At 38.4% G+C, this 15,550-nt stretch overlaps 1 long non-coding RNA gene across 1 annotated transcript; it reads left to right on the top strand.

The window, feature by feature from the left end:
* Positions 1-323: 323 nt before the first annotated feature.
* LOC141408047 (uncharacterized) lies at positions 324-3,138 on the top strand. Its single transcript, XR_012420136.1, has 2 exons — positions 324-630; positions 1,849-3,138. It is a non-coding gene; the product is annotated as an uncharacterized lncRNA (long non-coding RNA).
* Positions 3,139-15,550: the final 12,412 nt, after the last annotated feature.

The raw sequence follows: 15,550 nt of genomic DNA, 5'->3' as shown, positions 1-15,550 counted from the left end.
TAACCACCATTTCCCAGCTATCATCATTAATTAATTAATATGCAATCTGGTAAATGCAGTGATTAGAAATGGATTTTTCTATGAAGTTAATGAAGCTTAAGCTTCAGAACTCTCACTCCCTGGGCCTATTCCAAGGCCCTGGCAAAGTGTTCACATGGTCATATGTTTTTGTAAAATATGCAAATGTTAGCTGTTTTAATCACACTCAGGTAAGAGCACGCTTTCTCTCTACTCTGACTTCCCATGAATCTCACTTCTGCTTATGTTAAATAACATAAGAGTAGCAGTGGGCGTTTTTGGGATTTCAGTAAGGGGAATTGAGTTGAGGATGCATTTTGTTTGGACTTAGTGGGATATGTTTATGTGTTTTTCAGTTGCTTCCATGTATATTGAAGCTATTGTTAATCATCTTGGGTTAGAAATGTCTTCTAGGAATTCTTGCATTGATCATTGTGCCAACTCACCTGGCAATGGGACATGACAGTGCAGGGCGAGTTTGTAACCTGACGTGAATATATTCCACACTCCTAGCTCAAAAAGAAAGTGGGTGGAGACAAAACAAGATTGAACATGTATGGAGCCAGAAGTTCATCCTTGGAAAATTCTTCCCATCATTCAATGTGTAAAACGGTAAGCAAAGGCTTTGATTCTCATTTATCTTCAGTTTTAATGGGAGATCTTTCATACATAATGACAACCATGTATTTTTGATAAGAATCATGTGAAGTAGAATTTATCAGAAATTCTGTGTGTGTACCAATACAGAGATTTTGTCTGTGTATAAAGTAGCATGTTTTACAAAGCCCAGCTATCAATAATAAAAAAATTCTGATCAACTGTAGCATAGGAAAGACCGAATTCTATTTCTCCTCTCTCTATGGAAAGTAATATTACAAAATTATTGTTGAAGAGATGATAAAGAGTATGCAACCAACAAGTAGGAAAACAGGTAGGAAAGGTATTCTAGAGAAATCAGGTCATTAATTAATGAAATATGGTGTGTTTTTTTCTATATTTTGGATAGGTAGTATATTTTTCAGATTTTGAAAATTTGTATTAATTTTTCCCTTTATAAATAATATTATCTTGGCATTCTAATTTTATATTTGTAATTTTGTATTCTTTTGCTTAAAGAGGGTCTTGAAAATTGTACTAGGTTCAGGCCCCACAAACTCGAGGCTGCACCCTGTGGTAGCAGAAGTAGGCACTAGTTTTTGAGGGAATGGGTAGTTTTGGATGGGAATGTAAAGGATCAGATGCTTCCTTAAAGAGGGAACACTTAAGCTTGAGGTCTAGAGGCCGAGTAGTTTTCCAGAGAAACTCTCCAAATTGCGGAAGTGCTTGCCCAAATCATGGAATTTCTTTTTAGTTTTATACTCATAGTAGGCATGTTTGGTTTACAGCTTCCTTCAGGATGTTTGTTGCCATTGTTATGTGTGGCTGTCATTACTTTATAACAGGTTGTGGAGAGATGACATTTGGTATGGGGTCTACAGGATCCTGTGGATTGACTCTGAGCTGCCTATAAAGAGAGTTAGCCAGGAACTGGTGAGATCCCAAGGGTGTTTGGGACTGTAGGCACAAACAGATCTGTTTTAGAGCTTAGGTGACCATTTTTCTGCATCTGCATAAATCCAGCTTTATTCTGTCACGTCCTTTGGCATGGACAATGGTGTAACCTCGATGCTGGGTGGCAGCTAGGATGTTTCTCTGAGTGGCTGAGCAGGCTGCAGAGGTGGAAAAGTGGGAAACAGCATGTGTTAGTTTGTTTTTGCATTGCTATAAAGAAACACCTGAGGCTGGGTAATTTATAAAGAAAAGAAGTTTAATTGACTTATGGTTCTGCAGGCTGTACAGGAAGCATGGCGCCCAGCATCTGCTCAGCTTCTCATGAAGCCTCAGGGAGCTTTCACTCATGATGGAAGGTGAAGCGGGAACAGACATCTCACATGGTGAGAGAGGGAGCAAGACGCGGGGGCGGGGGGTGGTACCATACTCTTTTTAACAACCAGTGTGAACTCAGAGCAAGAACTCACTCATTACTGCAAGGACAGCACCAAAATGTTCATGAGGGATCCCCTCCCATGACCCAAACACTTCCCGCCAGGCCCCACCTCCAACACTGGGGATGACAATTCAACATGACATTTGGAGGGGATGAAACCCAAACCATATCACAGAGCCGAAGAGAAAGCACATCTAGCCTCATGGTGATGTCAGCTGGCAGATTGGTTGTGGCTTCATTTATGTACTCAATAAATATTTATTGAGTGCCTACTGTGTGCCAAATCTTATTCTAGACTCTGGGACTACCATAGAAAATGAAGTGTGTGAAACTCCTGGCTGCTATGGAACACATGGGAGACATCCCTTGGGAATGACAAGAAATCACAAATAGGACTTATTGGGGGAAGGAGGGGGAGGAGGGAGGGGTTGAGGTTATGCTCTCATAGGTATGGGCCATTAAGGCATTGGACTTTCAGTTTCCAAATGTTATAATTAAACTTAGTGCAAATTCTGCATTGTATTCTGTTATACAATGGTGGTTTTTGTTTGTTTGTTTGTTTGTTTTTTAATAAAAATGAAGTTTGCCCATCCAAGTCTTTGAGAAAAACTGATAGTTTAGGGAGTTATGTTGTGTGTAACCAGGAAGTTATGTTGTATATAACCATAAACCCCTGCTGTGAGCTTTACAGTTAATTGAAAAGGAGCTATTTGATGATTTTCAAACAAAGGACTGATAGAATCAGGTCTGTGTTTATGTAACTCACAAACTTACTCTTACTTCTCTGTGGGACTTGAAGGAAGAAGCCAGGAAGACTAGTTAGGGGTTAATGCAACACTCCAGACTAGAGAGGATGAGGACCAGAGGCAGAACTGGGGAAACTGGAAGGGAAGAGAAAGGACAGAGTCAAATAAGACTTAGCAAGTAAAACCAACAGAACTTGGAAACTGATTGCATGGGAGTGGAGGCAGGAGATAGAGAAGTTGAGGACTATTCCCAGGATTTTCAGGGTGGATGGTGAGGCCACCAACTGAGACAGAACATTAAGGTAGAAGAACACATCAGGGATCAAATAATGAATTCACCAGCCTGGGCAACACAGTGAGACCCTGTCTTTAAAACATAAAAAGAAATTAGCTGGGTGTGTTGGTGCATGCCTTTAACTCCAGCTACTGGGGAGGCTGAAGCAGGAGGATCACTTGAGCCTAGGAGTTCGAGGCTGAAGTGAGCTATGATTGCACCACTGCACTCCAGCCTGGGTGACAGAATGAGAACCTGACTCTAAAAAAAAAAAAAAAGAATTCAGTGTTGGATATGCTAAGTTTGAGGTGCCTGTGGATATCTGATGGGAGTGACCATTAGAAAGTTTGATTTCCAGGTCTGCTGGGGGAAGTGCTGTGAGCTAGAAATAGATATTGGCAATTATTGAAATGCAAATGGTGCTTTGAGCAGAGATAAGGGATGAGATTTCTGAGGAGGAGTGGGGAGATTGAGATTAGTCCCCCAAGGACAGGACACTAGGGTTACTATATAGAACTTTTCTAGTGTGGTCAGAGGAACGGAGCCCTCTAAAGGTACTTAGGAGGGGCCCAGAGAAGTACAAGAAGCTTCTCCATTATACTCTTCTGGTGTGAGCAAATGTGGAGTTGCTGAGCCTCCTTAATTCATTCAAGAAATATTTATTAAATATCCCTGGCTATGTTGCAACATTTCCCACTAATTACTTGGTGACTGGTGTCAGATGCCCAGATGGTTGTGTTGTTGAAAACACATATGATTAACTCCTTGGTGGGAAGAAATGGCTCTAAATAAGGTCCCATGGCCCACAGCAGGAAGGCCCAAGACATTGAGCATGAAGTCAGCAGAGCTGTTGTGAAGAGCGACCAGATGGGGACGGAGGATGAGGGGTGTGGGGGCAAGCAGGCCGGCCTGAGGGAATGCCACGTGTTGGACGCTGGAGGCGTGCTGTGTCGCTTCTGTCGCAGAGCCACCAGCAGCGTGCCTGGTGCTTTGCTGGCAATCATGGCCTCCTGCACGAGTGCCTGAATCCCTGCTTAAGCCACAAGGCTGGGGCTTGCTGGTTTCCTTCCCCAAAGCAGGCTTCACAATCTGTTCAGAGCTGTCTCGGTGCTTGGGAGGAGGTGGAGGAACTGGGATTCACCGTCTGTGAGGGTATGGCAGGGAAAGAAGGAAGAATTGTTCTGTTTTTGAGTAATAATAAGAAAGAAAATCTCATCATTTTACAAGTAGAGTTTAATTCATATACTAGATAAGAGGACATCTAACCTCTGACAAGAATCGTTAATTTACTCCATCAAACATGTTCATAGAAATCCTAAGGTTGATAAATTCTCAAACAGAAAATGTTAAAAGATCTAAGAAAAAATACAATGGCCTTAGTTATAAGGGCCTAAATAATTAAGAATAGTCTCAAAGGCATGTAGAACATCAGAGAAAAGTTATGGACATTTTTGTCTGTTAAAGGAGAAAATCTCAAGACGAAGATGACTTTTTAAACAGAAATGGCAAGTGAACACTTGTCAATTGTAAACACCTGTCCAGTTTTGTTTCCTGCACCAGACTCCTTTTAAAAACGTCGTACGGCAAGTGGTCAAGCATCAGCCGTTTTCAAATGCAGTCACCTGATCCTCAAATGCTTGCGATATCCGCATTATTATCTCTATTCTCAGATGAGAAAACAGAAGCTCCGAGAAGTAGTATACTGTGCACTTTTGTCAAAGCTGCTCAGCAGCAGAACCGAGACCCTCAGGCCACATCACAGGGCTCGTGCTCACTCTCCACACCCTTCTACCGCAGCTTCACTTCTTGATGCTTCCTACTTGCCATGGTAGAATCCACTGTATATTATTATTATTATTTTGGATTTTGAGGCCATGCCTACTGATCAGTTTTATATATGAATCAAGGACTGAGTTATGAGTGTGCCATGAGATTGGGTGGTCAGAATGCCCTGGTTGTCTCACATGCTGCCTCTACTGGGGTACAAAGTAGGAGGGAAAGAGAGGATATAGTTTATGGCTCATCTTCTTGTTTATCTTCACCATAAAGGTCCAACGTCAGAGGTGATGAGTAGGAGTGAGGTGGAGGGGAGCAGGGCCACCCTCTCAGCAGACTCAGGCAGTGAGTCCCCACCATTGGGTGGCACAGGAGCAGGATCAGGAAGACAAACCCAGGATCATGTTGTACTCTGCTCCTTCAGAGAAAATAGGCCAAGGCCTGTATTCAGCCTTCGAGTTGAATCAGAGAAGGCAACATCAGAATATATAAGAAAGTATGTAACTTCATTTCAGCATTCAATTTAAGTAGAGCTCATTCCCATTGGAAAATAGGTTTTACCCACAGCTTGTATTCTGTTACTAATTAAATTTCGTCACCTGCTTCCCCTGTTAGTGACAGCATCAGGTGTTGGGATGATGGCATTGGGTGATTTCTCTGGGTTGACTGACCGTTCTTTGATCTTTATGTTGTCTTGTCTTCCCCCAACCTTTTTTCTTTAATTTTTCAATATTATTACAGAAAGACAAATTGTGAATGGAGTTCAGGCCTGCCCTTGGTTCCTGATGAAGGTATACACATGAACTAAGTATAAAGTTGGCTGACTGTGAAATGTTCAGCTTGGAAAGTCATTATCCCATGAGCAACATCATCAAGATATGCAGGACTTGTTTTCAATGTTAAGCTTATGGCACAGATTTCCTAATGTGATATGGAAGTTACCTTACTAAAGATTGCTTGACCTGTTTGAGTCATGATGCATTTTGGGTGAATAATTGTCCTCATTTTACTTTTTACCGCCCTTGTAACCCCTTCAGGGTGTTGAAAAAATACGATCTGGTAATTTTTTTTTCTTTCATTTCTACTGTAACACTGAATATGTAATGTAGTTTTGCAGATCCTGTGGCAAGAGATTGGCTGGCTTCCATACTCATTTAAAAATCACTATCGGTGCCTCTGCTGGAGGGGTTTTCAATTCACCATCTCTAATCTGCCCTTCTGAAAGATTTAGTGACCAGATGTCCAGGATCAGCGAGAAAGATCTTGTCTGCCAGAGTCAATATTTTTTTCCTATCATCCTGCTGGCCTAGGGACTTGAAAATCCCCACCAAGCATAGCTAGCTGCAAATGTCTCTGGTAGAAGTATTGTTAACCAAATTCAAGGTTACTAGACTAGCCCAGCTCTAATATTTATAAAACTCTTTTTATGTTTTCATCTTTAATTCTTTTTTTTTTTTTTTTTTTTAAATCAGCTTTCTTTTTACTACCTTTTCTATTCTTCTTTTCCAGTCTGGTCATGTACCTCTTATCTTTGACTTTATTGCTTCTTATCTGCAGGGATATTTCTACCATGATTTCACTTTACTATCACTTTCTCTACTTGCTTGATGTAACCTTGCCAAGCAACTGGCCTTGTTACTTAGAGTGTGGTCCTCGGGCATCAGCATCAGTATCACCTGCAAGCCTGTTGGGAATGCAGGATCTCAGCCCTCACTTTGGACCTACTGATTCAGAATCTGTGTTTTCACAAGATCCCCAGATAATATGGATGCATGTTAAAGTTTGCAAAGCATTGCTCCAATGTATGGCCTTACAAACTCAGTTTTTTCTAGCAACCTGTGACACGGAGGGCATAGTTGCCAAATATTTTTCACTCTGTTGATGTGCTGGGGTAACCACTGACACTTGCAGTTGGGAGTGGAATGCCGGAGGAGAAAGTTGCTCAGCTGGGTTGGAACCATGTTCCCAAGGCAAGTGGTCCTGCCATGGCTCTGGACAGGTGAATTTTCTGCTTTTCATTATCTGCAGCAATCTGATGCCCTTCTCTCTCATACTTGCATAGCAAGGAAGTGAAGCCACTGCAGTATGAAGATGTATTTCAAATGACAAAAAAGTGTCACTTTAGAGCAAGAGTCCATAGAATGGTGGGGAGACAGATGTCTCAATTTCAGCTGCATGTACTAAGTGACACATTTCACGAGGCAACCAGATGTCTGTATTTCATCCATCTAACAGTTGTTCCCCATGAGACGGGTAAGTGGGTGAACAGGCACCACAGCTCTGGGACTGGTGAGTGTCTTGATGTGACAGTCTCGTTACAAGAGGCACAAGGTTCATAATTGTTTTTTCAAGTTAACAGTTTCAACAGTTATATATCCACATTCTTTCACAAACTACAGAAGTTCAACAGACATTTACCATGGCGATGCACCTCTCACTATAATATGAAGTGTAAGGCACATGAATCTTCTGGGGATCTTGGTAAAAATGTAGATTCTGATTCCATAGGTCTAGGATAGGGCCTGAGGGTCTGTGTTTCTAACAGACTCTCAGGTGATTCTGATGCTGAAACCATGGTAAGCTCTTGCCTCTTCTCCAAACAGGAATTTCAAACTGAGGAGCAACTAGCTTTTCAAACATAATGCCACTTGGTCTACTTTTCCATTTGAGAATGAGATCAGAAAGTTTATCAAGATTTAGGAGCGTCTTTGCCGTGGTGAATTTTCTTTTTTAAAATCAAACTACATATCTCTTGCTACCCTATATTCATCCAGCACAGGAAAGACAAAATACATTAGCCTTCAGTCCCTTTTGCCTCCAATCCATCCAGCGGACTGTCACCAACATAATCTTCCTGAAACACTGCTGTCACCATGTCACTTCCCTGCTCAAGAATTTACAGGCATTTCCTACTTCCTATTGGACCAAGTCTAAATTCATCTGCCAGGCTTTCAAGGACTCTCATAACTTGGCTCACTCTATTTCTTCAATCTTATTTTCTTCCCTTCCTCAGCCAGGACTCCCTGTCACTCAGACCTGCCTCTGTGTTGCTTTCCTTCCACTGCCGCACTGCGCTGTGCTGCAGCTCACCTGAATCTGCTGATTCCATAGCAGGATTCAAGGGCTAACGTTCTCATGACATTGTTTCTTTTCTTTTCTTTTTTTTTTTTTTTTTGAGACGGAGTCTCACTCTGTCCCCCTTGCTGGAGTGCAGTGGCCGGATCTCAGCTCGCTGCAAGCTCCGCCTCCCGGGTTCAGGCCATTCTCCTGCCTCAGCCTCCCGAGTAGCTGGGACTACAGGCGCCCGCCACCTCGCCTGGCTAGTTTTCTTGTATTTTTTAGTAGAGACGGGGTTTCACTGTGTTAGCCAGGATGGTCTCGATCTCCTGACCTCGTGATCCACCCGTCTCGGCCTCCCAAAGTGCTGGGATTACAGGCTTGAGCCACCGCGCCCGGCCATGACATTGTTTCTAACTTTTTTAGATTGCAATGATCACATCTTTCTCTGAATTTCTATGGTCAAACAATTCAGCACTTAATTTAAATTTCTTTCTTTATTTATCTATGATGGAGTCTTGCTCTGTTGTCTAGGCTGCCAGGTAGGAATGCAGTGGCACGATCTCGGCTCACTGCCACCTCTGGCTCCCAGGTTCAAGTGATTCTCTTGCCTCAGCCTCCTGAGTAGCTGAGATTACAGGCATGCGCCACGATGCCTGGCTAATTTTTGTATTTTTAGTAGAGACGGAGTTTCACCATGTTGGCCAGGCTGGTCTGGAACTCCTGACCTCAGGTGATCTGCCCGCCTTGGCCTCCCAAAGTGTTGGGATTACAGGCGTGAGCCACTGGGCCCTACTTTATTTAGATTTAAAATTGCTTTGTGTAGGAGATTGAGTAGCATACCCCTCAAGATTCATGTCTACCCAGAACTTTAGAATGTGATTTTATTTGTAGATAGGGTCTTGGCAGATATAACGAGTTTACATGAGGTCATTTGGCATTAGGGTGAGCCCTAAATCCAATGACTGGTGTCCTGATGAGAAGAGGAAATAAGAGGACAAGACACAGAGAGACATGTGTCTTGGGAAGAAGCCCATGTGAAGACAGAGGCAGGAATTGGAGTGATGCTGCTACAAGCCCAGGAATGCCAGGAGCCACCCTGGAGGAGGCAAGGAAGGATATTCTCCTAGAGCCTTTGAGAGGAGTGCAGACCTGTTAAGACCTTTATTTTGAACTTCTAGCCTACACAGCTGTGGAAGAAGAAATCTCTTATTTTAAGCTACCGAGTTTGTGGTAATTTACTAAGGCAATCCTAAAACACACTTTGTATTAATTTTTATCTAATGTATGTATGGTAGCTTTAGCTCTGTAACTACATCCGAAGTCTCTACAGAATAAGGACCCCTGTGCTCTTCTAATATTCCCTGGAATATTTTATGTAGGGCTAAAACAGTAATGTAAAAATATCTATATATTTTTTGCATTTTACTTTTGTTGTTGCGATACGTCATGCACAGTATAAAGTGCAAACATCTTAAGTGTAGAGCTTATGACTTAAAAATACCCGCCATAATGGAATCACTACCCAGATCAATGTGGAAGACACCCACAGCACCCCAGAATCCTCCCTTGTACCTTTTCCTAGTTAGAATCACTAGTTGAACTTCGATTGCCATATATTAGTTTTACTTGTTTGTGAACTTTATATGAATAGATTCATCCAGAGGCTTCTATCAACCCTGTGCTGTGAGGTTCATTCATATTTTTACATCTAACAGTTTCCACTTCATTTAAAAATTTTTAAAAATGGTGTTGTAAATTGGCAATTTATAACTGTATGTATTTATGGAATACAGAGTGGCTGTGATGTATGAATACAAAATGTAATAATCACATTAAGGCAATTTGAACATTTATTGACTCACATACTTATTTTTTTTTTTGTGGTGAGAACGTTTGAAATTTGCCCTCAGTGGTTTTGAAATGCACAATACTTTATTATTGACTATATTCACCATGCTGTGCAGTAAATCTCAAAAAAAACCCAACACTTAGTTTTCCTGTCTGAGACTTTGTATCCTTTGACTATCATTTTCCCATTGTCCCCACCTCCAGCCTCTATAAGTGAGAATACGTGGTGTCTTTCTGTGCTGAGCTTATTTCACCTAGAATAATGTTCTTTAATTCCATCCATGTTATTGCAAATGCCAGAATTATTTCCTCCTGCTCCTCTTTCTCCTCTTCCTCCTCCTCCTTCTCTTCCTCCTCCTCCTTCTTCTCTTCCTCCTCCTTCTATTTATTATTAAGAGACCAGTGCTTGCTCTGTCACCCAGGCTAGTCTAACTCCTGGCCTCAAGTAATCCTCCAGCTTTAGCCTCCCCAGTCGCTGGTAGTATAGGCACAAGCCTATAAATTTTGAACCATACCCGGTTCAAAATTTCCTTCTTTTTAAAGTATGAATAGTGTTCTATTGTGTATCTATACCACATTTTTCCTTATCACTTCATCTGTTGATGGACACTTAGGCTCATTCCATAGCTTGACTATTGTGCATATTGCTGCAATGAACATGGGAGTGTACATCTCTTTGACAAGCTGATTTCCTTTCTTTTGGGTAAATACCCAGAAGTGGGATTGCTGGATCATATGATAGTTCTATTTTTAGTTTTTTGAGGAACCTCCATCCTGTTTTCTATAATGGTTATACTAATTTACATTCCTACCAACAGTGTACAGGGGTTCCTGTTTTTCCACATCCTCACCAACTTGTTACCTTTTGTCTTTTTTTTTTTTTTTTTTAAATAGTAGCCATTCTGACAGGTGTGAGGGAATATCGCATTGTGGTTTTGATTTGCATTTTTTGGATGATTAGTGGTGTTGAGCATTCTTAAATATATCTGCTAGACATTTGTATGTCTCTTTTGAGAAATGTCTATTCAGATCTCTTGTTCAGTTTTTAAACTGGATTATTGATGTTTTTGGTATTGAGTCTTCCTTATATGTTTTGGATGTTAACCCCTTAACAGATGTATGGCTTGCAAATATCTTCTCCCAATCTGTAGGTTGTCTTGTCAGAGTTAATTGTTTGCTTTGCAGAAGCTTTTTGGTTCAATGTAATCCTATTTGTCTATTTTTAGTTTTGTTGCCTGTGCTATTGCAGTCAAATCCCAAAACATTGTTGCCCAGACCAATGTCAAAGTGTAGGTTTCCCCTATGTTTTCTTCTAGTAGTTTTAGTTTGAAGTCTTATGTTTAAATCTTTAATCCATTTTGCATTTATTTTTGTATATGGTGTGAGATAAAGGTCCAATTTCATTCTTCTGCATGTAGATATATCCAGTTTTTCCAGTACCATTTATTGAAGGGACTATCCCTTTCCCATTGTGTATGGCATTTTTGTTGAAAATCAATTGACAATATGTGCATGCGTTCATTTCTGGGCTCTCTATTCCCATCCATTGGTTGATGTGCCTATTTTTATGCCAGTATCATGCTGTTTTCATTACTGTAGCTTTAAAGTATAATTTGACATCAGGTAGTATGAGGCCTCCAGATTTCTTCTTTTTGTCCATGATTGCCTTGGCTATTTGTAGTATTTTGTAGTTCCATGTGAATTTGAGGATTTAAAAAATGTTTTTGTGAAAAATGACATTGCAATTTTGATAAAGATTGTGTTGAATCTGTAGATCACTTTGGGTAGGATGAACATTGTAACAATATTAATTCTTTCAATTCATGAACACAGCTATCTTTCCATTGATCTGTGTCTTCAATTTTTTCATAAATGTTTTATAGTTTTCAGTGTGCGAGTCTTTTACCTCCTTGATTAAATTTATTCCTAAGTATTTTATTTTTTGGTGGCTATTGTAAATGGGATTGTTTTCTAGATTTCTTTTAATACATTTTTATTAAATGACTATACCATTGTTTATTCATTCTGTTGTTGAAGCTCATTTGGGTCCTTTCTGGGTTTTGGCTATTGATAATGTTGCTCTGAACATTCCTATATGGTATTTTGGTGCACATTTAAACACCAAGGTATATACTGTTGGTCTATAACTAGGAGTGGATTGCTGAGTCATGGTTCAACATGGTTCATCCATGTTCTTGTGTAGTTCAGTAGTTTGTTCTTTAAAAAAAAATTCTTCATTTTTGTAGGTGCATAGTAGGTGTATATATTTATGGATTATATAAGATACTTTGGTACAGGCATGTAGTACATAATAATATGGGTAAATAGGGTATCTGTCACCTCAAGCATTTATCCTTTGTGTTACAAACAACCCAATTATACTCTTTTAGTTATTTTAAAATGTACAGTTAAATTAGTTTTGACTATAATCAACCTGTTGTGCTAGCAAGTACTAAGTCTTATTAATTCTTTCTAACTAATTTTTTTGTACCCATTAACCATCCCCCCATTCCCCACTATCCTTCCTAGTCTTTGGTAACTATCCTTCTACTCTCTATCTTCATGAGTTCAATTATTTTAATTTTTAGCTCCTACAAATAAGTGAGAACATGAAAAGCTTGTCTTTCTATGCCTGGCTTACTTCACTTAACATAATATCCTCCAGTTCCATCCATGTTGTTGCAAATGACATGATCTCATTCTTTTTAATGGCTGAATAGAACTCCATTGTGTACATGTAGGTTTCTTTATCCACTCATTTTATTTATCCACATTTTCTTTATCCACTCATCTGTTGAGGGACACTTGGGTTGCTTGGCTATTGTGAATAGTGTTGCAATAAACATGGAAGTGCAGATATCTCTCTGATACACAGATTTCCTTTCTTTGGGGTATGTGCTTAGGAGTGGGATTGCTAGATCATATGGTAACTGTATTTTTAGGTTTTTGAGGAACCTCCAAACTGTTCTCCATAGTGGTTGTACTAATTTATGTTCCCACCAACAGTGTACAAGGGTTTCCTTTTCTCCACACCCTCACCAACATTTATTATTGCCTGACTTTTAGATAAAAGCTATTTAAACTGGGATGAAGTGTATATTATTATGGCTTTGATTTGCATTTCTCTGATCATCAATGATGTTGAGCACATTTTCATATCCCTGTTTGTCATTTGTATGTCTTCTTTTGAGCAACATCTATTCAGTCTTTTGTTCATTTATTAATCAGATTATTAGACTTTTTTCCTATGAATTGTTTGAGCTCATTATATATTCTGGTTATGAATCTGTTGTCAGATGGGTAGTTTGCAAATATTTTCCCCATTCTGTGAGTTGTCTCTTCACTTTATTGATTGTTTCTTTTGCTGTGCAGAAGCTTTTTAACTTGATGTGATCCCATTTATCCATTTTTGCTTTGGCTGCCTGTGCATATGAGGTATTACTCAAGGAATTGCTGCACGTTCCAATGTCCTGGAAAGTTTCCCCAATATTTTCTTATGGTAGTTTCATAGGTTGAGATCTTAGATTTAATTCTTTAATCCATTTTAATTTGATTTTTGTATATGGTAAGAGAGAAAGTTCTAGTTTTATTATTTTGCATATAGATATCCAGTTTTCCCAGCACCATTTATTGAATAAACTGCCTTTTCCCCAGTGTATGTTCTTGACACCTTGGTCAAAAATGAGTTCACTGTGAATGTGTGAATTTATCTCTAGGCTTTTTTTTTTCATGGATCAATATGGCTGTTTTCATGCCAGTACCACGCCATTTTGATTATTATAGCTCTATAGTAAGTTTGTTCCTTTTTATTGCTGGATAGTATTTCATTGTTATGAATCTACTATAGTTTCTTTGTTCATCTGTTGATGGATATTTGGATCATTTCCAGTTTGGGATTATTGCAAATAAAGATGTGTGAAAATCCATCTTTTCATGAACATATGCTTTCATTTCTCTTGGATGTGGACTATATAGGAATGGAATTTCTGGATCACACAGTAAGCATACATTTAACTTTATAAGAAACTGTTCAAGTTTTCCAATGGTTGTACCATTTTATACTCCAGCCAGCAGAGTATGAGGGTTTTAGTAGCTGCACATCATTGTCAACACTTACTATTGTCAGTTTTTATAGTTTTAAGCATTTGAGTAAGTGTGAAATGATATTTCTTTGTGGTTTTATTTGCATTTCCCTAAATGACTATATTAAATACCTTTTCATTTGCTAATATATGTTCTTTTATGAAATGTCTGTTCAACTCTTTTGCCCAAGTTTTTAATTGAGATTTTTGTCCTTTTATTCTTGATTTATAGGAGTTCTTTTACATATTCAGGATTCACTCTTGGTCAGATATTTGACCTTTTCAGTTTTTCAGAAAGCAAAAGATTTTAATTTTGATAAAGACAAATTTACCATTTTTTATGACTTCTGTTTTTTTGCTTTCTGTCTTAGAAATCTATATCTATCCCAAGGTTGTAAAGATTTTTCTCCTGTGTTTTCTTCTAGAAGATTTATAGTATTATGTTTATATTTATGATTAGTTTTGAATTTATGTGTATGGAAGAAGGTAAGAATTGATATTCATTTTTCTATCTATCTATCTATCTATCTATCTATCTATCTATCTATCATCTATCTATGTGTCTATCTATCTATCTATCCATCCATCCAGTTGTTTCAGCAACATTGGTTAAAAAGACTATTCTTTTTAAAATAAGTTACCTTGGCACCTTTGTTAAAAATCAACTAAGTACAGATTGTGGGCCTATTTCTGGAGTCTCTCTTTTGTTCCATTGATCTATGTGTCTATCACCATGCAAGTACCATGTTCTCTTTATTATTATAGCTTTATAATAAGTCTTGAAATCAGGTAGTGTAAGTTCTTCTTTTCAAGATCATTTTGGCTATCCTATCTCATGCATTTCCATATAAATTTTAGAATAAGATTATTAATTTCTATAAAAATGCCTGCTGGAATTTTGATTGGGATTGCATTGAAGGTATAGATTAATTTGCATAGAAATGACATCTTTACAATGTGTCTTCTAGCCCCCAGAATATGATATATCTCTATACTTGCTTAGATTTAAGAAAATCTTCAGTGTTTTGTAGTTTTCAATGTATAATTATTGTACCTTTCTAAAAATTAAACTTATGTCTTAAGTATTTTTATGTTTTTTTGGTGCTACTATATTTCCTAAATTTTATTTTTAAAAATTATTTGCTGCTCTTAAAGAAAAAAACACAACTGATTTTTGGTATATTGATATTGTGTCTTGCAACCTTGCTAAACTCACTTGTTAGAGGTAAATAGATTCCTTAGGACTTTCAATACATGCAATCAAGTTGTCTGACAATACACACAGCTTTCTTTCTTTGCAATCTTTATGTTTTTTGTTTCATTTTCTTGTTTTATTTCGCAATCTAGGATCTCTTAATCTAGGATAGAAGTGGTGAGAGCAGACATCTTTGATATATTTTCTGTTTTAAAGGGAAAACATTCATTTGTCACTATTAAATATGACTGGGTATTGATTTCTGTCAAATGGTTTTTTTATATCTAGTGAGATGATCATATAATGTTTAAATTATAGTAATGTAGTAAATTGAATTCATTGATGAATTTAACCTTGCATTATTAGAATTAACTTCATTGGTTTTGCCATGTTCAATTTTAAATATATTGCTGGATTTGGTTTGCAACAATATTGTTGAGGAATTTTGTATTTATAATCTTGAGGTATATAAGTTTTCTTGTAATGCCTTTGTTACTTTTGACACTAGAATTATGCTGAGCTCATAAAATAAATTGGGAATATTTATTCCTTTTTGATTTTCTG

The sequence above is a fragment of the Macaca fascicularis genome, chromosome 11 (assembly GCF_037993035.2).
Source record: "Macaca fascicularis isolate 582-1 chromosome 11, T2T-MFA8v1.1".
In the NCBI taxonomy this organism is placed as follows: domain Eukaryota; kingdom Metazoa; phylum Chordata; class Mammalia; order Primates; family Cercopithecidae; genus Macaca; species Macaca fascicularis.
Note: the sequence above shows the minus strand (reverse complement) of the source record. Positions and strands in the feature narration are given on the sequence as shown.